General features: G+C 46.9%; 1 pseudogene; it reads right to left on the bottom strand.

Annotated features, from left to right (window-relative positions):
• Window positions 1-7981, bottom strand: part of LOC102907974 (splicing factor YJU2 pseudogene) — a 36131-nt pseudogene extending 28150 nt beyond the window's left edge.
• Between the last annotated feature and the right edge of the window lie 15000 nt (window positions 7982-22981).

The raw sequence follows: 22981 nt of genomic DNA on the forward strand, positions 1-22981 counted from the left end.
GTGGGATGCCCTGGCCCAGCCAGCTGGGTCCCCACTTGTGCAAATTCATAACAACTCTGGAGTCTTGGCTGGCCTGGCCTGGAACTCAGAGATGCATCTGCCTCTGCTGGGATTAAAGGCCTATCTCATTCCATATTGAGAGAGAGAGAGAGAGAGAGAGAGAGAGAGAGAGAAAGAACAGAAATGCAATTATGACAAACGTTTTGGCTTTAGCAGTGTGGTGGCTCAATCCCAGTTCTCCGGAGACTGATGCAGGAGGATTAATGTGAATTTGAGCCTAGTCTGGTTTCAGTATGAGACTGTACAAAGAAACAAACAAACAAAAAAAAAAAAAAAACAATAAAAACCCACACCCAACAGTAACAACAAACCCACTCTCCATTCCACAGGAGGACTGAAGTCAGTGTGGCCTGTATTGGGGCAAAAGAAGGGTTTTGCACCCCAGCTCCTCATTCCCAAGGCAACACAGCTGATCTGAATCTGGCCCTAAGAGGGGACCAGCTCTGTCCTTGGCACCTTCGTTCGAGCAGGGCAGTTCCTGGGGAGGGACTGGCTGTGAGCGACCGTCAGTCCCCAAGGGAAACCCGTACTGGAGGTCACAGGGTCTACCAAGATTCAAGCCAGCTCTGGTCGACACCAGCTGGGCGACCTTGACCTCGTTCTGATCCTTATTTAGCGTGCATTTCCGTTTCCTTCTCTGTAAACAAGGCTGGAATGAGGATTAAATGAAACTTTGTTCCTGGAGGGGTTGGAGGCTCACCACACCCTGACCTGGGTTGGCTTCCCTCCCGGGAACAGCTGTTAAGCGCTTGGTCTGGGGCCCTGGTGTGGCTGGTCTCCCACTTCCTGCTCTTGGGGTGGTTGGACTTGGCTCTCCTGGCTCTTCTCCAGCTCTGGGGACAGGAATCTGAACCCTTAGTGGGCTGACTTGCCCTCCCTTCTCTTCCTTGCTGGAGCCCTGTCAGGTTGGGGGCGGGGAGCAGGGAGGGAGTCTCTGGTTCCTGGATTTGCCATCCTCGATTGCTTGTCCATCACTGAATTCAGCCTGAGGCAGGCTGTGGTGGCTCACACCTTTAGTCCCAGCACTGGGGAGGCAGAGGCAGGCAGATCCCTGTGAGTTTGAGGCCAGCCTGGGCTATGGAGCAAGTTCCAGGACAGTCTGGGGTACACAAAGAAACCCTGGCTCAAAAAAAAAAAAAGAATTCAGCCTGAAATGTCACCTTAGGATCTGGCCATTTGCTTTTGTCCTCTATGAGGGGATGGGGCGGAAGAGCCACAGTGGAATCCAAGCATTTCTGGGTCCCCTACATCTCATCTGTATTCTCGTTGGTGGAGAAGCTGAAAAGACAGGATAGGGGCATGGGGAAGTGTGTCTGAGGACCCCTTGGGCACAGGAGAACCTGTGTGAATTGGGCTTCTTTGAGCAGACAACTTAGCAGACAGTGCCTTTGTATAAGCTAGCAAAGTTTATAGTCCTTCCTGGGAGCTTGAGGTTCAGGGTCCTGCCTGTCGGACCCCATCTGCGGTCTTGGAAGAAGGTTCGACTTACAAACCCAGGTTCAAGAGACTCCTTACCCCACCTGGCTTCTCGGCACTCTTTAGATTCTGGTTTGTGTGCCAGCTCATCATCTACTTAGAGCTCATCTTTCTCCAAATCCAACATCTTTCTTTCCTTCGGCCTTCCAGCCTTACATATAGCTTTCTTCGATAGCATTCATAAGATCCTAGAGTAGCCAGGGGTCTAGAGAGAAAACCAATGGCTGTTGAGGTATAGGACAGTGAAGTCTGTTTCCTTAGGGACAGACTCCCAGACACAGAGCCACCCCAACCAGCTTTTGCAATCTCGTGTCTGTCCAGCTAGTCTCCTTTACTTTGCTAGAGTACATGCCTGGCAGTTCATCTCCCACGGACATGGAAAAGGATGGCAACAGCAGCCTACCCATAAGGTGGCACTGGTGTTGGTAGGGCAGAGGTTGGGCCCCTGGATTTAGCCAGATTTGTTCTACCCACCCGGGGGCTATCCTCATGGCTTCTCCTGGAAGACTGTCTATCGCCACAGTAGATCTGCATTCCATCACAGTCACACATGTCATACACTCCAGGGGGTGGAGGAAGGGGATGAAGTATTCCCGGCAGTGATGCAGGGTGACTTCAACGTTAGTTCAAGGGAGAAGTGACAATTATATTCTAGAGTCAGTGGATGTGTGTTCGAGTCTTGGGTCACTTATGGGACCTCAAAGAGTTATTCTCCATGCCCTAGTTTTCTTGTCTATTAAACAAGATGGTGTTAAACCTTGAGGGTTGTTTTAAGGATTAAGTGAGCAAACACATAATCAAAATCAATAATGCTAGCTATTATAGTGGCAGCCCAGAGGTCCCAGTGGGCAAACACATTTGTCAGATTTCCATAAACTCAGTGTTTGAAATTCCCAGCAATACGTTGTAACTGGTCTAAGGAGAACCACATTGGGAGAGCCTAGCTTTCATCTATGGGGATGATCCTTGCTGTAAGGCAACCTTCCAGACTGCCCAGGCCTTCGAGGCAGCCTGGTTGCCTGTCTTGCCCTGCTCAGAACTCTTCTGAAGGGCCATAAAGGAAGAACTGTGAACAGAAGCCTTATCCCTGTCAGCAGCCTCAAAGAACACATCCCATATCCCCAGCATCCTCATCCCTCACTGAGTCATTAGGGTTCTGGCGACAGCCAAAGCCTCCAAGACTTTGTATTGCCAGCCTGACCTCGGTTTAGGGTAATGAGTTCTAGGAGCGGGCCACCCATGGGGACACATCCCTCCATTACTCCCCTGACAACTCGCTGGAACTTTGGGCAGAGTATTTAAGTGGTTCCAGCTCAGGATGGTAAGTGAGCTCATGAAGCCTGAACCAAGACACTGTCTCCTTACTAACAGATGTTTCTCCATTTCGGCCTGTATCTGTCCAGATCGAATAAGTCTTGAAACATGCCTGCATTCTCCCTCCCTCCCTCTCTTTTCCTCTCCCCATCTTCCTCTCTCTTCCTCTCTCTTCCTCTCCCCCTCTCCCACTCTGGGTTTTATGGAGCCCAGACAGGCCTTGAATCACTATGTAGCCAAGGTGACATTGTATTGATCCTCCCAACTCCACTTCCTGAGTGCTGGAGTTACAAGTGACAGGCCCAGTTAACACAGCACTGAGGACTGAACCCATGGCTTCGTGCATGTTAAACAAGCACTCTGCCAACTGAGCTACATCCCCAGCCCCCGATCGTGCTCACCTCCCAGTCTTCTCATGTCTACCACCCCTCCCCTGTGACCTCCCTCCTCCAAAGAAAAAGGAAAAAGAAAAGAAAGAAACCATGTACTCACTGGAGTATGATCAAATTCCTAGTGGCCAGCCTCCCAAGGAAGGATGAGTCTTTTTCTACCTGCATCCATGCCAGAAGCCATCAACTGGGGAGAGCCTGAGAGGGTCCAGGCCAGCTCTCCGGAGCCCTAAGACACTAGCATGACTTCAGGCAGCAGCCCAGAACACAGACACCCTCATGTGCTTTGGTAGTAACACAGGCTGTGGACATCAACATGGTCTTTGGCCATATCAGGACCACTGACCCACTCATGGCCCTCATTGACTGCACAGGCCATGGGTCTCAACATGGCCTCAGGTGGCTACACATGTTACTCACATCAGGATGGCCCCCCAAGGCAGCAAAGCCTGAGGATATCACTAAGCCTGGGGTTTTGCTGCCTGGGGTGCCAGCCTCCAGCAAAGGGCTCAAAAGGAATCCAGGGAGTCTGTGTGAATTGTGACTTTTCTATCTGAGGGGGTAAGGAAAAAGACACTCACACACTCCCTTGATGGTTTCCTTCAGAACTTTTCTTTATTCTTTTGTATTCTCCATTCTCTAATCTTATCTCTATCCAGAAATATCCCTTCTGTCTCTCTTGATGTTTTCCTTCTAATTCTCTCATTCGTGATGTTTTCCTTTTCCTTCCTTCCAACTCTGTGTTTTCCCCTTACAGCTTATATACCCCAGCAAAATCTTTCAGGTAATATAAAAATTACAATGTGGTTACTATTTTTCAAGTGAAAGATTACAATGAATATTAGTAAAAAAACAGCATGTTTTTATATCCTTTAATATGATTAAACATTTTATGTATTACAGGTGAAAAACAAATTATCCCAAGAACCCACATACATTCATAACCAAGCAACTTGTTATAGATTGACAGTATGTAGCAAGCAAGGTATTCTTTCACTGTCAGGCTGCATTTTGCAGTTCCAAAGAAAGGACCATCACTTTATTACTTATCTTGAAAGGGAATCTTATAAGGAACCTTAAAGTAATCACAAACCTAAACTTTTTTTTTTGACAGGGTTTCTCTATGTAGCTTTGGTTCCTGTCCTGGATCTCACTCTGGAGACCAGGCTGGCCTTGAGCTCACAGAGATCCACCTGCCTCTGCCTTCCGAGTGCTGGGATTAAAGGCATGCACCACCACCGCCCAACACAAACCTAAACTTCTATATGTAGCATGAATCTTAACAGGTCTTATTAATAAAATCAAACCCAGGGCCAGGTATTGGGGTGAATGCTGGAAGATCAGAGAGACAGAACAGGTCACAGCTAACCTCACCTGGCCAACTTCTCAGCTGATCTTGTTTCCTCAGACTGGAAGCCTCTATGTCCTCATATCCGAATGGATCTGAGCTAAACTGCTGCTCTAAAGTCTAAAAGCTTAACCAGCTCTAGTTCCTGGTTTTCATGCCTTTTACACCTTTCTGCTTCCAGCCATCACTTCCTGGGATTAAAGGCTCTTGTTACCATGCCTGGCTGTTTCCAGTGTGGCCTTGAACTCACAGAGATCCAGATGGATCTCTGCCTCTGGAATGCTAGGATTAAAGGCCTGTGTGCTACCATATTCTGGCCTCTATATCTGGTGACTGTTCTGTTCTCTGACCCCAGATAAGTTTATTAGGGTGCACAATATTTTGGGGAACACAATATCACCACATTTATACATGAAGAACAATCAGTCAGCTCTACTTTAAATCTTTAGGGTGCATACCCACTCACCAATAGTTTTGTTTGTTTGTTTGGTTTTATTTTTTGAGAATTCTTTTTTTTAATTTTTAATTTAATTTTATTTTATTTAATGCTGAATGCCATTTATTGAAGGAGTGAGGAGGTCTTAAATACAGGCTTACAGCACAATGGGAGAACCTAGGAGGGCAGAAGTTCACTACCGGTGTTTTACAATCTTGCATCTAAGCTGTTAATGCTCATTATGCGGGATACACAGACAAGGAACTTCCCTTAAGTATTCAGGAGGGTGGAAACCGGCAGGGAATTAGCAAAGGGAGGATATCAAGGTCAAGGTCAGCAAGCAAGGCAACAGTTACCCAAAACGGGGGGCAGGGCCCTACAGGTCCCCCTTTTACTAAAAAATGAGTTTCTGACTTAGGTTGCATGGGATGTCAGCAGATCACCTTAACTATCATGGAGACGCCTGCCCAGGCCACACAGGTGCTCTGTCTTAGGTTGGTGAGCGCCCCCCAGGTATTACAGGTCTCTGAATACTCATTATCATACCGGCTCAATTGTGTGTGAGCTGCAGAGTTAACTGCTGCCAAAGATCTCAAAGTGGTACTGGGCTTGCAATCTGTGTGTTCGACACAGAAAAGACCAACAGAAGTCCTAACCCACCCATAGCCAGTAGGCTAAAGGCAACTGAGCCATTCCCTTCCTTAATGAGCCTTACTGCAAACTGGAGTCCTTGTAAGATGGTATCCCAAAAGCAAATGGAATTTGAGTGTATTGAAGAGGATTGTGAAAATGAAAAGGCTTAGCTGGCATGCTACTGTTAACAAATGGAGGTCAGTGACCTTCAGGGTTATTCTTAATCTCCAAGGTATCTGGGTGACACATTCTCAAACATACTTGAAAAAGCAGTTACCATACATTACTTTCTGTAGAATCCAACGGCATGGCTACAGTTCCTAGGCTTACGTTAATTCTTGCCAAAGCTGGCCATGTTGAGCTCTCAATCCCCATTGGCATCAGAAGGGGAGAGTTTTCTTGAAGGCCCAATAGGTCTCTGTCATGTTAGGCTTCAGCAGCAGCCACAGGGTGCACTCAGCACTCAGGAATCCAAAGAGGAACCTCATTGTCCTGAGGAAAGACATAAACAGAACCCTGGGCCCGCACCAACACCAGATCAGGTCTCCTCCAAGTGCCAGTAGAAAGATCCTTCCATTGCTTCAGAGGGTGATTTGCAACAGGAGCCCTCCAGTGCTTATCTGCAGCAGATACTCCAGCATAATCCACCGATAAAAAATTTAAAATATATAAAACAAGGGAAAGAATAGAAAGGTTTTTTATATCAGGAGATTGAGGGCAGAAATGGGTACAAGGAATTAATCATCACCTTTGTTCATCAACCAATCCTAGCAAGAAAGGCACTTCAGCTAATGATAATTGGGCTGCTTTGTTCTTGTTCCTTGATCTTAACGAGTTCCTCATTCAACTATGTGCCTTTCTAAAATTTTAGATTATCTTCTTGTGTTTTTCACATCAAAACTATTTGACAAAAATATCTTAGTCTAAGTTATTTTCGAAGCTTGTTTCAGCTATGATGCACTCTGAAACCTATGAACACATCTCCCAACATTAAGATTAGGAGAATTGGGGGCTGGAGAGATGGCTCAGAGGTTAAGAGCACTGGAGGTTCTTCTAGAGGTCCTGAGTTCAATTCAACTCACAACCATCTGTAATGAGATCTGCCTCCCTCTTCTGGCCTGCAGGCATACACAGAAACAGAACACTGTATACATAATAAACAAACAAACAACCAAACAAATGGATAGATAGATTGATAGATAGATAGATAGATAGATAGATAGATAGATAGATAGATAGATAGATAGATAAATAAGCCTTTAAAAAAGATTAGAAGAACTTAGCTGGGCGTGGTAGTGCACGCCTTTAATCCCAGCACTCAGGAAGCTGAGGCAGGTGGATCTCTGTGAGTTCCAGGCCAAGCCTGGTCTACAGATTGAGTTCCAGGATAGTCTCCAAAGCTACACAGAGACCCTGTCTCGAAAAACAAACAAACAAAAAAATTGGAAGAATTTAAACTATCTGGGCTACTGGGACTCAATTGTTTTTCTTAATTATTAACTTAAGCTATAGTCTATATGGCTCCTCAATAGAAACTCATGTGTTCTAGCTGTGTGACACTTCCTTGTTTTATTTTATATCATCAAAACTCTATTTAAACTAACATTATTGTTATCAATTAGACAGCACAGCTTAGGAAGAAATCATCTTCATAATAGTCCACGGGTAAAAATGCCCTGTAGAACGAGATGTCTCCATGAGATAAACACACTACAATACAGGCAGTGGGGGATCTCCCTACACCCATTCACATCATACCAGATACCAGAGAAAGAGGGCAGCAGCAAATATGTCAAGACACAGCAGAAACAAAAGACATTCTGGGATCTGGGATCTCAGGGCCCTTGCTGTGGATACCACTCTATATAAATAAAACACTGATGGCCAGTGACCAGGCAGGAAGTATAGGCGGGACAAAGAGAGAGGAGAATTGGGGAAACAGGAAGAAGGAGGAGAGACACTGCAGCCACCGCCAGGACAAGCAGCATGTTCTTTACATGGTAAGCCACCAGCCATGTGGCAAGGTATAGATTTATAAAAATGGGTTAATTTAAGATAAAAGAACAGTTAGCAAGAAGCCTGCCACGGCCATACAGTTTATAAGTGATATAAGCGTCTGAGTGATTATTTTATAAGTGGATTGTGGGACTGCGGGGCTTGGTGGAACCTGGAGAGAAGCCTTCTAGCAACAGGCCCTATCTGAGATTCACCCATCAGGGATTCACCTTCTGGTGGGCTGACATCTTGAACTTTGATTGCTACCTGCTGCTCCTCTGACATGGCCAAGGGCACGGGGGCAGCAGCATGGACCACAGACACCAACATGGTCTCCTCATAGACACTGGTGGTCCTTCAAGGAGGTCCAATCCAGAAAGTGAACCTTTCCTTACCTTGGGCCTACACCGTTGCCCAGAGCCAGGGGGATCCCATAGCCACTGCAGGTTTGGAGACTGAGTCTGCATCTTTATAAGCTCCAGGGTGCCATACATCCCACCATCCGCACTGGGCAATGACATCTGTCAACCTCAGCCTTATCTCTCACCTGTCACCTCCATCATGTCTCCAGTTCTGCCTCTCTCCACAGTGCATGCACCGCGCTGTTTTTCTATCTTTCCCATCTCTCCATCACATTTGTTCATTGTAATGGTGTGTAGATGGAAGCTTCTCTGGTCCTGCCTGGGCACAGTTGGGCAATCTTTCCTACCTGTGTCCCTTAGTTGCTTGGTCCTAAGTAAACACACAGAGGCTTATATTATTTACAAACTATATGGATTAATGGCTTAGACTTCTGGCTAGCCAGCTCTTACAACCCATTTCTACTAATCTATCATTGCCATGTGGCTTTGTGGCTTACTGGTACTTCCACATCTTGCTTCTCCTGGTGGTGGCTCGAAGTGTCTGCCCTACTCTCCTTTCTTCTCCTCTCTCCAGTTCGAATGTACTGCTTCACCTTATTCTGCCTCACCATTGGCCAAACAGCTTTATTTGTCAACCAATCAGAGCAACACATATTCACAGCATACAGAAAGACATCCCATAGCAATGGTTTCCCCCCACCCCCCAACTCCCTCCCCAGCCCACCCCCACCCCTGGCTGAAGGGCCCTTGGTAGAGCTCCTATGTCTTCTGGTTGGCCTGGTCTCAACCTTTTTTTTAAAACCTGCCTCAGCTACCTTATAATCATATATTACCATGGGACCTGGATTTGTATATGTGCAAAACAAACTATGTTTATGTATTTTATCTATTAGAGGGAGGGCTTGGAGCCATGGCATCTGTGTGCATGTCAGAGGATAACTTGAAAGAGTTGATTCTCTCCTATAATGCTGGTCCTGAGGACCAAACTCAGGTTGTCAAGCTTGATGACAAGCACTTTACCTGCTGGGCCATCTTGCCAATGCTGCTGACCTCCTTTTTGGCTTAAAAAAAATTTTTTGTTTACTTTTATTATTTTTGTGTGTACAGTGCCCTAGGATGCCCAAGGCCAGAGGCCTAAAATCTGCTGGAACTGGAATTATAGGTGGTTGTAAGCCACCATGTGAGTGCTGGGAATAGAACTCAGATCCTCTGGAAGAGCAGCCAGTGCTCTTAACCACTGAGCCATCTCTCCAGCCCTCTGAGTTGTTTTGTTTGGGACAAGAGTGATATCTGTAGTTGAGAGATTAGTCTGGAACTCATGGCAATCTCCCTGCCTCAGCCTCCAGAATGTTGGGATTACAGCTGTGAGCCATTACAATGCTGTTTTTCATTTCCTTTTTCTTTTTTTTTTTTTTAACCTTTCCTTTAAATGTATCAAGATGCCCTTTATATACTTATTAGGATATTTATTTTTGTTTATGTATGATTGTATGTCTAAGGATGTATGTTTGCACCTGTGTATGTATGTGGGTCCCTGCAGAGGCCAGAAGAGGGCGTCAGATAGATCCCCTGGAGCTAGAGTCACAGGTGGTCATGAACTGCTTAATGTGGGTGCTGGGACTTGAGTTCTGTAAGAGCAGCAAGCGCTCTTAACCGCAGAGTCATCTCCAGCCCGCTTTGCTTTTATCTTTACTTATTTTTTATTTATATACAACAGTGAAGTGCACAGACCTCAAGGTCACAGATGGACGAACTTCAGCCCTGCCCTCCAGACAAACACACATATCTCATTCCTCTGGACCACAAAGCATCGAGAAGCCACGTGAGGAAGTTAAGATGTTCTACTGGCAACATTTAAAGAAGAAAGCAGCCGGGCGGTGGTGGTGCACACCTTTAATCCCAGCACTCGGGAGGCAGAGGCAGGTGGATCTCTGCGAGTTCGAGGTCAGCCTGGTCTCCAAAGCGAGTTCCAGGAAAGTTCCAGGAAATTCGCAAAGCTCCACAGAGAAACCCTGTCTCGAAAAACCAAAAAATAAAAAAAAAAGTAAAGAAGAAAGTAACAGTTGAGGTTAATGTTTTTTTTTTTTTGTTTTTGTTTTGTTTTTTTTTTTTTTTTGGTTTTTCGAGACAGGGTTTCTCTGCGTAGCTTTGCGCCTTTCCTGGAGCTCACTTGGTAGCCCAGGCTGGCCTCGAACTCACGGAGATCCGCCTGGCTCTGCCTCCCGAGTGCTGGGATTAAAGGCGTGCGCCACCACCGCCCGGCTGAGGTTAATGTTTAATAATGTGCTTTCATTTAAAGCAACGGATCCAAAATATTATTTGAATGTATAATTAGTACTGAAATTGTGAATGTGATATCACATTTTTCCTTACTGGGATTTTCGAGTCCAGCATTAGGTTCACACAGCATATCTCAACCAGACTGGCCATATGTCAAGTGCTCAGTAGCCACATGGGGTTGGTGGCTACTGTAGCAGACAGCAGAGGTCTAGGAAGCGAGGGATGACAGCGGCAAATGGGAGTGACGCCAACAGCACTCACTGATAGGAATATAAATTTTTCGAAACCATCTTTTTCTTTTTCCTCTCCAGTGCTAAGGGTGGAACCCAGGGCCTCACGTATTACCATTGAGCTACACCGCTCACCTCAACTATGTAAGTTATAAGCTCTTTATTTCTATTTTGAGTACTGATTAGTTTTCTTTCCTTTTCCCCCTTCCTTCCTTCCTTCCTTCCTTCCTTCCTTCCTTCCTTCCTTCCTTCCTTCCTTCCTCTCTCTCTCTCTCTCTCTCTCTCTCTCTCTCTCTCTCTCTTTCTTTCTTTCTTTCTTTCTTTCTTTCTTTCTTTCTTTCGACAGAGCTGTTACAGCTCTGGCTGTCCTGGAACTTTCTTTGTAGACCAGGCTGGCCTCAAACTCACCGGGATCCGCCTGCCTCTGCCTCTCAAGTGCAGGAGTCCCATCACCACCTATATTTGGTTTTATTTTTATGAAAATAGACTTAAGCCCACACCCAGTCTCACTTCCCTAGCATTTAGATCACACAACACAGGAAGTTCCTGTGGCTGTCTTTAGTTCTCTTTTGGGGTCTCTTATGAATGGAGCACATTTTGTACATTCTTAAGCACAGGGGACATCTGAATAACAAGTTCTTCAGCTGCCCAATAGGCTTCCATCTTTAACCTTGAGTTATATCAGCTTTTAAAGAAAGAGGTCATACAAGGCATGGTGGCACATGCCTTTAATCCCAGCACTCAGGAGGCAGAGGCAGGCGGATCTCTGTGAGTTCGAGGCCAGCCTGGACTACAAAGTGAGTTCCAGGAAAGGCACAAAACTACACAGAGAAACCCTGTCTTGAAAAACAAAACAAGAAAAAAAGTCATACTGTGTTGGTGGGTTCCAAACCCGGCTGCTCCTGTAAATCACTTCAGGGCCACAGCCATGTGCCACCTAATGATGTTTTGGGCCATGACAGATCAAATATATAATTAGCAGGTTGTGGTGGTACACACCTGTAGTCCCAGCACTGGGGAGGTGGGTGTAAGGATTATGTGGGCACCTAGAGGTTTAACTGAACAATGCCCCCATCGGTTCAGATATTTGAACTTCCGTCCTTAGCTGGGGTGCTATCTGGGGGGTCATGGAACCTTTAGAAGGTGTGACTATGCTGGAGGAAGCATGTCGCTAGGGCAGGACTTTGAGAGTTTACAGCCTTGCCCCAATTCCAGTCAGCTATTTGCTATGGCTCCCCATCATTATGTACTTTATCCTCCTGAAAACTTAGGCCAAAACACACTCTTCCTTAAGTTGCCTTGGTCATGGTATTTTATCACCATAATGAAAAGTACATGTACAAGGCAGAGGGGTCAGGAGTTCAAGGCCATCCTTGGCTAGGTAATGAGTCTAAGGCTGCCCTGGGCTTAGATAGATAATGATGTTGCCTATGCTAGGTGGTGGTGGTGCACTGGCTTTAACCTTGGCACTTTCGAGGCAGAGGCAGGAGGATCTATGAGTTCAAGACAGGCCTGGTCTACAGAGCGAGTTCCAGGACAGCCAGGGCTACACAGAGAAACCCTGTCTCAAACAAGCAAAGATTATGTTGCCTAAGTCAGGGTCTGAGGCACATACTTGTGGTGTAGCCCCACACCTGCCGGAGAGACCGTGGTGGGAGGCTCTTAGGACTTAGGCCAATACACACTCTTCCTTAAGTGGCCTTGGTCATGGTATTTTATCACAGTAGTTAACCATTCTCAGATTGGCCTGGAAGTGCAGTTAGGAGAGATGCTCAGGAGTAACCCACGCTCACACTCTCCAGTCTTCTCCCCTCTGTTACTGGTTTTCCTGGCAGTGGGTCATGGCGTCATCTTCCCACACAGGTGAACAGCCGAGCCAGCTCCTGTTTCATGGAGACAGTTTGAAGGACAAGCCTAGGGGAGCAAAGAACCTGTTCCATCCTCCATCACACTTCAGCTGAGGCTACTAGCTAAGCGCATCTTCCTTTGATGTAAATTGCTCTGCATTTCTACCCAGGACACCTGCACTCCAGCCCCAAACCAGCACTAACTGGCTGTGGCACTTTGGGTGTGGATTGATTTATCATAGGCCCCATATGCTACTCATACCTGCCCCGTGGATTATAGTGATAGCTGCATAAAATAATTCAGTGGCCAGCAATCGAAAACAATAAAACACTAAACACCTGCAGCAGGGAAAAGTGACACAGGACAAGCACAGCCTGGCTTCCTTCCCACTAGCCGCTGTGTGGCAGAGGTCAGAGAGAGGCGCTCTGATCCAAATCACAGACGCCAGGGACATGATGGGGACGTCATACCCACCTATCCCGGGCTTCTGCAAAAAGTCTCCAAGGGAAGGCTCTTAGCCAGTTTCCAGGTTTCTGATGTCAGTCCCTTACAGAGGGGCGGGTTTCTACCGTGCCTACACTGACTGGTGCAGCAGGGTTCCAGGAGCTACTGCTTATCTGAGGATCACAGAGATCCCTCACACTCCGGGCAGCCCACTGGAGGCTGCTCCCTCCCAGGCACTCCTTGTGGGTTGCAGCCATGCTTCTGCCAAGTCTTTAGCCCGGTCCCTACCACCTCTGTCAAATCACCTCCTCTGGGACTCTTTCCCTGTCAAGCCAACGCGGTCCTTTCATGGACATCTTTCTGGTCCCGTGTGAGGCGGAGCATCTCTTCCCTAGCTACGCACAGGAGCTGGGTCTTTGTTATTTTCTCAGGCTCTTTCCTAACGCCTTTAAGCCTACCGGGGTCGGGAGTGTATTCCTGGCTCTGTCTCTTAAGATGCTGGGGTTAAATTACCCTGGGCTCCAGGCAAAACTGTGGAAAATACATTCTCAGCACTTAGAGAAAGTATTTCCACCCCTCAAGAACAGTATCCATGCCCCATAAAGCAAGCTCAGGCAGTTCCGGAACTCAGGCGCACTGGCCCAGTTCCCACCTCCCTGGGTCCCATCAGGATGTCATTGTTCCTAGGTTCAGGACAGAGAAAGCCTGGCTGGGTGGACCAGCGGCAGCTCCGGACGCCTCTTCTCCAGCAGGACTCGAAGCGGGGTGGGGGCACGGAGCCGCAGGTCCGCAGCTGCCAATCACCGTGCAGCGCACGTGCCGCACGTTTCCCTGCTCCCAGTGGGGGTGCAGGGCACGCGCGCGGATGGGGCGGGGGTGGGGGGTCCGCGGGCCGATGGCTGGGCTGCTACGAGGCATGGAGTGTGAACGCGCGGGGTGGGGGTGCGCGGGGAGGTGTGAACGCGCAGGAGGACGGGGGAGATGCGCGAGGGTCTGGGAGAAGGATGCGCTGGATGGAGGAATTCCTCCCGGGAATCCGATATCCACAATCTGTCCACTCTGCTGCTGCTTCCTGGGCTATTAGAGGAGCCAAAAACGCCCCCCTCCCCAGTCTGTTTGCGCCCCTCTCACTAAACACTGGGCCTTACATAAGTGGAGACAGTCTGTTGTTGAATTGCGGGTCCACCACAGACAACACCAAGGGCACGGAATGGGTAATTCAAAGGCTGGGCTCCAGAGTACCTGCTCAGAAGAAAGCAGAGCGCCCTTCTAGACCTCTCGGTGGTCTCCACCATCCTACCTCCAGCCAAAGTGTGGAGAAATGTTTATCTCTGGTTGTGGTTTTTAAACACCAAATGTGCAGACTGAAGGGGTTGACACCCAGGAAGAAGAGGGCTACTCGTGAAATGTGTTTGCAGTCCAGTACACCTGCCCACTGCTAGATGTTTGTTTTTTTTAGACAGGGTTTTGCTATGTACCCCACTGGCTGGCCTGGCACTTGATGTGGAGCCCAGGATGGCCTCGAACTGGTGGTAATCCTCCTGTCTCAGCCTCCCAAGTGCTGGGACTATAGGCCTGATCCACCACAGCCTGTTCCATTCTAGGTACTTCTCAAGCAGACATTAAGAAGGTGGTAGGGACTGAAGTTTCTCTGGAGAGATATCATAGGTCTTGAGTGTATGACATGGGCCTCTGAATGCCGTTTTGGTGTGTCTGCAGCTCGCTGGGCCTTCCCTGGGCTGTATTGTTTATTCTCCTTGAAAGGGATGCCTGTAACAACCTCAGGGAGAATAGCTCCCTTTGAAGTGTGGGCAGGATTTGGGTTCCCGTGACTTCACTAGTCTGTTGTCTCGGTGGCTCCTTTGATGTGGTGGTGACTTCAGCCAGGCTTATTAGAGATTAGCTACCAGGACCAATAGATCAATCATCCCTTCAAGTTCACCTCCGCCATGATGCACATGTCAAAGAAGATTGAGGTATACCAGAAAGCACCTCAAAATTTTCCATTTCCTGTTTATATTTCATCAATTCAGTACATATTTTTCAAATGTACTGATTTCTTCGTGTCTAGGAAATTACAGTGGAAAAACTTCAGGCTGAAGAGCTCTGCCTACGTTATTGTATTTAATCCTCAGAGTAATCACGAGGCCAGGTACTTGTCCACACTTTATGGAGGAGAAACCAGAGGCTTGGCTGCAAAGCCGTGTCACGGAGAGCCAGACTCCCTGCACGTCTCCTGCACTGAGAGTTAATTGGGTTCATTAAATGAATCCAACCATACAAATGCTTACATCAGTACCCGGTCCACACTTGGTGCACCTGTTTTAAAAATATTTTATATTTATTTTGCTTTATTTGTATAAAGGTATTTATTGCTTGCATGCATGCATGCGTGTGCACCAGGTGCGTTCCTGCTGATCTCAACTGGGGTTAAGGATGGTTATGAGCTACCCCGTAGGTGCTAGGGATCAAACCTCTTAACTGCTCAGCCCCCTCTCCCCGTTGTATACTTTCATTATTGCAAGTAGGAGCTGAAACGCTCTCTTTGTGACTGTGGAAGGCGCTCCGAGAATCCTAGGCAGCGGAGCTTGCTTTCTGGTAGCAGTAGATTAGGGTTTGGCGTCTCTCCGGCTGGAGGAGCCTCCACCCGGTGTTGGAGATGGAGTTCCGGAACAAGATGCTCCAAGACACAGTTTACAGTGCCTTCCCATGGAGATCCGCTCCGACACGCTGTCTGTTCTTTCCTTCCCCACTAGAGAATATTATCAGAGGCAAGCTGTTCATCTCTCTGCAGGAGACTTGGATGTCCATGAGACGGAGTGGAATGGAATGTGGGGTTTTGCTTTTATTGACATAGATAGTGTAACTGACTTTGTCTTAACATTTCGACATTACTTACTAAACCTTTCTTTCTTTGGTTTTGTTTTGTTTTTCGAGAAAGTGTTCCTCTGTGTAGTTTTTGGTACCTTTCCTGGATCTCCCTCTGTAGACCAGGCTGGCCTTGAACTCACAGAGATCCACCTGGCTCTACCTCCTGAGTGCTGGGATTAAAGGCGTGCGCCACCACCGCCCGGCTTTTGTTTGTTTGTTTTTGAGACAGAGTTTCTCTGTGTAGCTGTGGCTGTCCTGAAACTCACTCTGTAGACCAGGCTGGACTCAAACTCAGGGATCTGTTTGCCTCTTCCTCCTGGGTGCTAGAATTAAAGGTGCGTGCCAACATGCCTGGCTTTAAAACCTTTTTTTGTTTTGTTTTGTTAAGTGTTTAAGAGAGTGTGTCTTCTGGAAATGTTGATGTAAGGTTGAAAGAAACGATCAGAGTGAGGGGCAGTGTGACCGAGGACAGATGAGGTGTAGGAGACTCAGGAGGCGGCCCAGGAGACTGACCTGCTAATTGTGTAGGAGGGCCCAGCCTATTGTGGGCGGTACTGTCTCTAGGCAGGTGAGTCAGGCCTGCCAAGGAAGGTAGCTCTGGGGCTGAAGAGATGTCTCAGTGGTTACGCTGTGTACTGTTCTTGCCCAGGGCCCAAGTTCGATTCCCAGCTCCCATATCTCAGTTGAGTCACACCTGCCTATAACTCTAGCTCCAGGGGATACCTGATGCCTTTGACCTCCTTGGACACCTGTCCTTGTCCTGCATGTGCACACACAGTTAAGAAATAAACAATGAGCTGGGCGGTGGTGGCACACACCTTTAATCCCAGCACTTGGGAGGCAGAGCCAGGAGGATCTCTGTGAGTTCGAGGCCAGCCTGGGCTACCAAGTGAGTCCCAGGAAAGGCGCAAAGCTACACAGAGAAACCCTGTCTCGAAAAACCAAAAAAAAAAAAAAAAAAAAAAGAAAAAAAAGAAAGAAATAAACAATGAACCTTTAAAGAAAGAAAGGTAGTTTCTGCTTCAGTTACTGCCTGAGCCCAGGCCCTGACTTTTCTCTGTGGTGGACGGCTTGTTTCCTGGAGGAGTGGAATCTGAATAAACCCTTTCCTCCCCAAGTTGCTTTCGGTCATGGTGTTGGTCACAGCAGCCAGAGGCAAAAAAAGAGTATGTAGACCAGGCTGGCCTCCAATTCAGAGACCTACCTGCCTCTGCCTCCTGAGTCCTGGGATTAAAGGCACCTGCCACCCTGTCAGGCTCTTCTCTGCCCCCACCTCCTGAAGGGGAGGGGTGGGTGTCTCATGTAACTCAGGCTGGCTTTGAACTCAATATACAGCCTAGGACGGCCTTGAACTTCTGCTCCTCCGACTTCTACTTGCCATGTGCTGGGATTACATTCCCACAACAAACACCCCACCTGGCTGATACCTTACACTTTCAACAGTGTTATGAGTTGATTGCCCCCCCCCCATTTGTATACTGGAGCCCTAACCTCTTCAGATGTGAATTGGAATTTAGATCATCACAGATGTAACTAGTTAAGATGAGGTCATACCAGATGGAGTTGGTCGGGTCCCTAATCCATTTTGACTTGTTTCCTTACAAAAAGGAGATGTTTGAGCACAGACCACACAGAGAGAATGTGCAGGGAGAATATCGTGTGAGTGTGAAAACAGATACAGACAGGAATATGTGTCCACGAGCTGGGGATGGTTGACAGCAGACCTCAGAAGCAGACAGAGAGCCTCGGACAGATTCATCTTCACAGCACAGAAGTCAACTATCTGCTGACACCAGGATCCTGGAGTTCTGGTTCTAGAGCCAGTCAGTTTTGGGTCTGTGTTGTGGTAGACCATCCATACACTCACTACACAGGGACCATAGTCTGAGGAAGGAAGTCTGGGATAGGGTCTTAAGGTTTTAGAAACATTGTCTTACAGAGGCTAAGATGACCAGTTCTGTGTAAAATTACTTTATCTCCTTTTCTAATGGAATGGTATATGCACATAATTTAGAAAATGAAATAGACTAAATACATAACAGCATAAAAAATTAGAGTTGTTCTTGGTTTCTCAACTCTGTAACTTTTTTCTGATATGTGCTATTATTTTTGTAAATAATATGTTAATATTACTATGCTAATAATATGCTAATATTAAATTCTAGATTCTTTTCATTTTGATTGCAGTGCTGGAAATTAACCCGGGCCTTCGGTGACTTGCAAGTACTCTGTCGCTGAGCTGTAGTTACACCTTTCCTTCCTCACCTGCTCTTCGTTTTTAGACCGCGTCTCATTAAGTTGCCTAGGTGGGAATTGGATTTTCAAACCCTCTGCCTCAGCCTCCAGAATATGGCCACCAGGCCCAGGGATTTTTAGTTGGGGACATTACTTCCCACATAGTAAAAGGAGAGTTAGTCTTCTGGCATCCTCCACCCCGTATCCTTATGTCTGATCTTTGATAGGCCATTTCTTGCTCATGACACATAGGCCCTGGGCACCGATGGATGCCTTCTTTCATCACAGGTCCAGGATGACTTGACCTCAGGGTTATGTATCTGGTTGTGAGTAGCTGCAGGAGCAGCAATTCTGAATTTATTCTTATAGAAATTGATGTCTGTTTGATTGACTTGGCAAGGTGGGGTGTTGCTGGACTTTGCTTACAGTAGTTAGAGAGAAATTTTTTTTTTTAACCCAAACTGAGTCCATGCTTAGGGCCAGCGGGTGGATGAGGACTTTAGAGCCCAGTTTCCTTTTTTTTTTTTTTTTTTGTGTGTGTGTGTGTGTATGTGTGTGTGTGTGTTTATTTGAGACAAAGTTTCTCTGTATAAGAGCCCTAGATGTCCTGGAAATCACACTGTAGCCCAGGCTGGCCTTGATCTTAGAGATCCACCTGTCTCTGGCTCCCAAGTGCTGGGATTAAAGGCATGCGCCACTACCGCATGGCTAAAACCCTGTTTTTTAAACTGAGAGTTGCCAACCTTTATGGGGTTGCATCACAAAATGTGGAAAGTCATGAAAAATTTGTTTAAAATTAATTTTTTTTTTTTTTTTTTTTTTTTTTTTTTGGTTTTTCGAGACAGGGTTTCTCTGTGTAGCTTTGCGCCTTTCCTGGAACTCACTTGGTAGACCAGGCTGGCCTCGAACTCACAGAGATCCGCCTGCCTCTGCCTCCCGAGTGCTGGGATTAAAGGCGTGCGCCACCACCACCCGGCTGTTTAAAATTAATTTAAAAGTAAATATGTAATGCATCCATGGTGTTTCCGGCAGTGCTCACACCCTTACTGCATCCTGTGTCCTCACTGCAGCCTTGGTTCTGAGCATAGGACACGAGCACTTCGCACTATGAATGCTATCAGGTCACGTGATGCCGGTGGTCAGGGACCGAAACATCTCTACTTAGATTTGAGACTTGCGTGGGGCCTGTGGTTTAGCACTCTTGGTAGACTGTTTGCCTAGCACACACAGAAGCCTGGATTTGATCTCCAGCACTGTATAAAATTGGGCATGATGATACATGCCCGTAGTCTCTGTACACAGGAGGACCAGAAATTCCAGGTCATCCTGGGCTATGTAGGAAGGTAGAGGCCATACTAGAATACATGAGAGCATGTCGCAACAAAACAAAAAATTATTGTATGAGTGTAGTATTTTTACTGACATAAATATTTCTGCTCTTATAGAAACAAAATGGTTTAATACAGGAAACAAGGACTTTCAGTATTTTTCTACTGTCATACTGTCACTCAAATAAGTATCAAGTTAGTGTATCTTTTGTGTTGTATTATGTTAGAATGTTGAATATTAGAAGTTGGATTTTAGCCAGATGTGGTGGCGCACGCCTTTAATTTCAGCACTTGGGAGGCAGAGACAAGCAGATCTCTGAGTTTGAGGCCAGCTTAGTCTACAGAGCAAGTTCCAGGACAGCCAGGACTACACAGAGAAACCCTGTCTCTAAAAACATAAATGAAAACAAAACAAAACAAAAAAGTTGGATTTTAGACTTAAGATTCATAAAAAAGAGTTAAATGGATTATGATTTTGGTTTATGATTAGCACAGTATTTCTAACAATTTCTGAAATGGCCTGAAACATACTTCTGCCATTTAAAATGTTTAAATATTAATTTGTTTTACATGTATGATCATTTTGCCTGAATGTATATTTGTGTACCACACATGTGCCTGGTGCCCATGGAGGCCAGAAGAGGGCATCAGATCCCCTGAAATTGGAGTTTCAAAGTTGTGAGCTGCCACGTGGACACTGAGAATGGAACCCAAGTCCTCTGAAAGAACAGCCAATGCTCTTAAGGGCTGAGCCATCTCTCCAGCCCTGCCATTTTTCACTTCATGTTTATGCAAAGCATCATTCTCCACATTGATTGTTATAAAATGAAAATATCAATCGACTCTAAAAAATGTTGAAGCTGTTCTATATCTTGCTGAATCGAATATTCAGGCACGATTTAATTCTTTATGTGAAATAAATAAGAACACCCAGTTCACTTGTAGGCAGATTTTTGAGTATAAAATTAGATGTGAATTAAAAAAATGGAGTACATGCCTACTAATGTATGATTTTATTATAGATATAAGGGGGAAACAGACAGGGAAGAGTCCAGGCTGAACACGGCCAGCAGATTAAACCAGACCATTCGAGGAGAGCAGGAGGGAGACCAAGAGAGGTGCAGCCAACTGAGGGAGGCCGCTCGGGCCAGGGGACCATGAGAGCTGTGCAGCCAAAATGGCTGATGGATCTTGACTAGGGAAAGGGGAAGCGGAAGCCCAGCCCCGGGAGAGAGTGGTTTACGGCAGAGGGCGGGGTTAGAAGTGCTGGGAGGAGCCACAGGGCAGAGGGCGGGGTGAGAAGTGCTGGGAGGAGCCACAGGGCAGAGGGCGGGGTTAGAAGTGCTGGGAGGAGCCACAGGGCAGAGGGCGGGGTGAGAAGTGCTGGGAGGAGCCACAGGGCAGAGGGCGGGGTGAGAAGCTCTGGGAGGAGCCACAGGGCAGAGGGCAGGGTTAGAAGTGCTGGGAGGAGCCACAGGGCAGAGGGCGGGGTTAGAAGTGCTGGGAGGAGCCACAGGGCAGAGGGCGGGGTGAGAAGTGCTGGGAGGAGCCACAGGGCAGTGAGTCTGGGAGAGCTGGCCAGGGTGCTGGAACTGTTGTGGGAAGGTCTGGGTCTCGGGAGAAGCGGGAGAAGCGAGCTGGGCAGGTTAAGTCGGTTCGTCTTAAGGGACACACTTCTTCAGTTGTGAAAATCCAGGTAGGCGGCTGACAAATGCTTGGTCAGACTTTCATAATTCAGCCGTCTCATGTCTTCACTCGGCAGCGTTATATCTCCCAAGGCCCAGGAGGTGTCCCAACATTTTGACACCGCAACATGATGTTGTCATTTACAAAGCTCACACCAGAGAACTGTGCAATCGATTTCCCGATATCGTACAACCCGCCCCAGAAAACAAAAGCAAACCCCCCAAAATGCCCTTTCCTGTGTCCTGAGGCCAGACTGAGGTTCTCCTTTTGCGCTATGGCTCCAGAACACAGTCCTAGCTCCAGCAGTGAGCGCCATAGCCGGACAATCATTTAGAAAGACCCTTCTGCCCTTGGATGAAGTGTTGGTGCAAGTCTAATACTGTAACCAAACGTGGCTTTACGCTTCCAGAAAAATCTCAAGGAAACAGTAGCAGCTGCAGGATCAAGAATGAGTGAAGAGAGACAACCAGTTTTCTGGAAACTGAGAGAACTTGTTCTCCCTGGAGATGGAGGCACCAAGGCTGGTCTAGCCCACAGAGATTACTTCTCTGGAGAGTATGGTATTCTTGGGAAGTAGGTAGACTGAAATCACCATTGAAATGCATCTTGTGAAGCTGCCTGTTCCACTAAAGTTCTGTGAAATGTTTCCTGTAAATAATCTGCACGCCTCCCTTTTATAATAAACTGGTGATATACAAAACAAACAAACACAATCCGCCCCCAAATCTTGAGTGTGTGTGTGTGTGTGTGTGTGTGTGTGTGTGTGTGTGTAGTCCAGAGGTCAACACCAGGTGTCCTTATCAGTTGCTCTCCACTTTATTTTTTGAGGCAGTCTTAACTGGTCTGGCCATTGACACCTCCACCCCTGCCAGGGACCTGCCAAAGTCTCCACCTCCCCAGCACACTGGGGGGGGGTGGGGGTTGTTTTGTTTTGTTTGTTTTTTTATGTGGATTCTGATGGGGTCATCTCTCCAGCCCTGGTAATATATTAAATGAGTTTTAATGACTCATTAGAACTTTGTGTTGATCTACATTCATGTCCTGGAGCATGGGCAGTGGGTTGGGCACACCAGCAGATGAAAAGGCCAGAGAACTTCGGAATAAAATCCAGGCCGGTTTCCTTGTTGGCGATGTACCTGGTACTACTCTGAGCCCCAGCTTCCTCGTCTATGAAACAAGAATCAGAATGCCTCTTCTGAGGGCTGCTGTGAGACTGACATGGAATCGGGTACACAGGCTTAGCAGGAGGCAGGGTCTCTTGTAGTTGAAGCTGGTCCCAGACTGCTATTGTAGCCCTGTCCAGCCTTGAACTTCTGATCTTCCTCTCCCACCCAAGTGCTAGTATCATATGCATGGACCACCACATCTGTCTGGCTTATCGACTTTGAGTAAGCATTATCTTCAGGGTCATAAGACGGTTCCATGGATAAAGATACTTCCCGTGCAGGTCTGGTGATATGGGTTTGAACCCATGTAAAGGTGGAAGAAGCGAACCTACTTCACAAAATTGTCCTCTGACCTCCATGCTGTGCCATGGCATGCACCCCTTGCCATATACATATCATGTACATACACACAATGACAATAATAACTTAAAAAAAATGTTACCTGTTTATCTTGGCATCCTATACCATAGAGGAGGTTAAGGTAGGTTAGAAAGTCCAGTCTTAGGGATTTGGTCAATTTGTTCTTGAGGCTCAGAATAAAATTGGGGCTGCAGACATAGCTCACTTGGTAGTGTTTGCTTAGCATGCACAAAGCCCTGGGTTTGGTCCCCAGCATCACATACACCAGACATGGTGGCACATGCTGGAGGTAGGAAGATCAGAAGTTCAAAGTTATTCTTGGCTACCTAATAAGACCAGCTAGGGGTAAATGAGATCCTGTCTCAAAAATAAAATAAAATAAGCAATTTTATTAAAAATTGTTAGCATTCTGACTCTGCAGCTAACCTGGACACATTTTGGGCTCTAGAGGACAAATGATGGTGAAGGTGGAGGTGTTGTATTTGTATCAATATTCCTACTCCTGTTTGAAATATTTTGT

The sequence above is a fragment of the Peromyscus maniculatus genome, chromosome 3 (assembly GCF_049852395.1).
Source record: "Peromyscus maniculatus bairdii isolate BWxNUB_F1_BW_parent chromosome 3, HU_Pman_BW_mat_3.1, whole genome shotgun sequence".
In the NCBI taxonomy this organism is placed as follows: domain Eukaryota; kingdom Metazoa; phylum Chordata; class Mammalia; order Rodentia; family Cricetidae; genus Peromyscus; species Peromyscus maniculatus.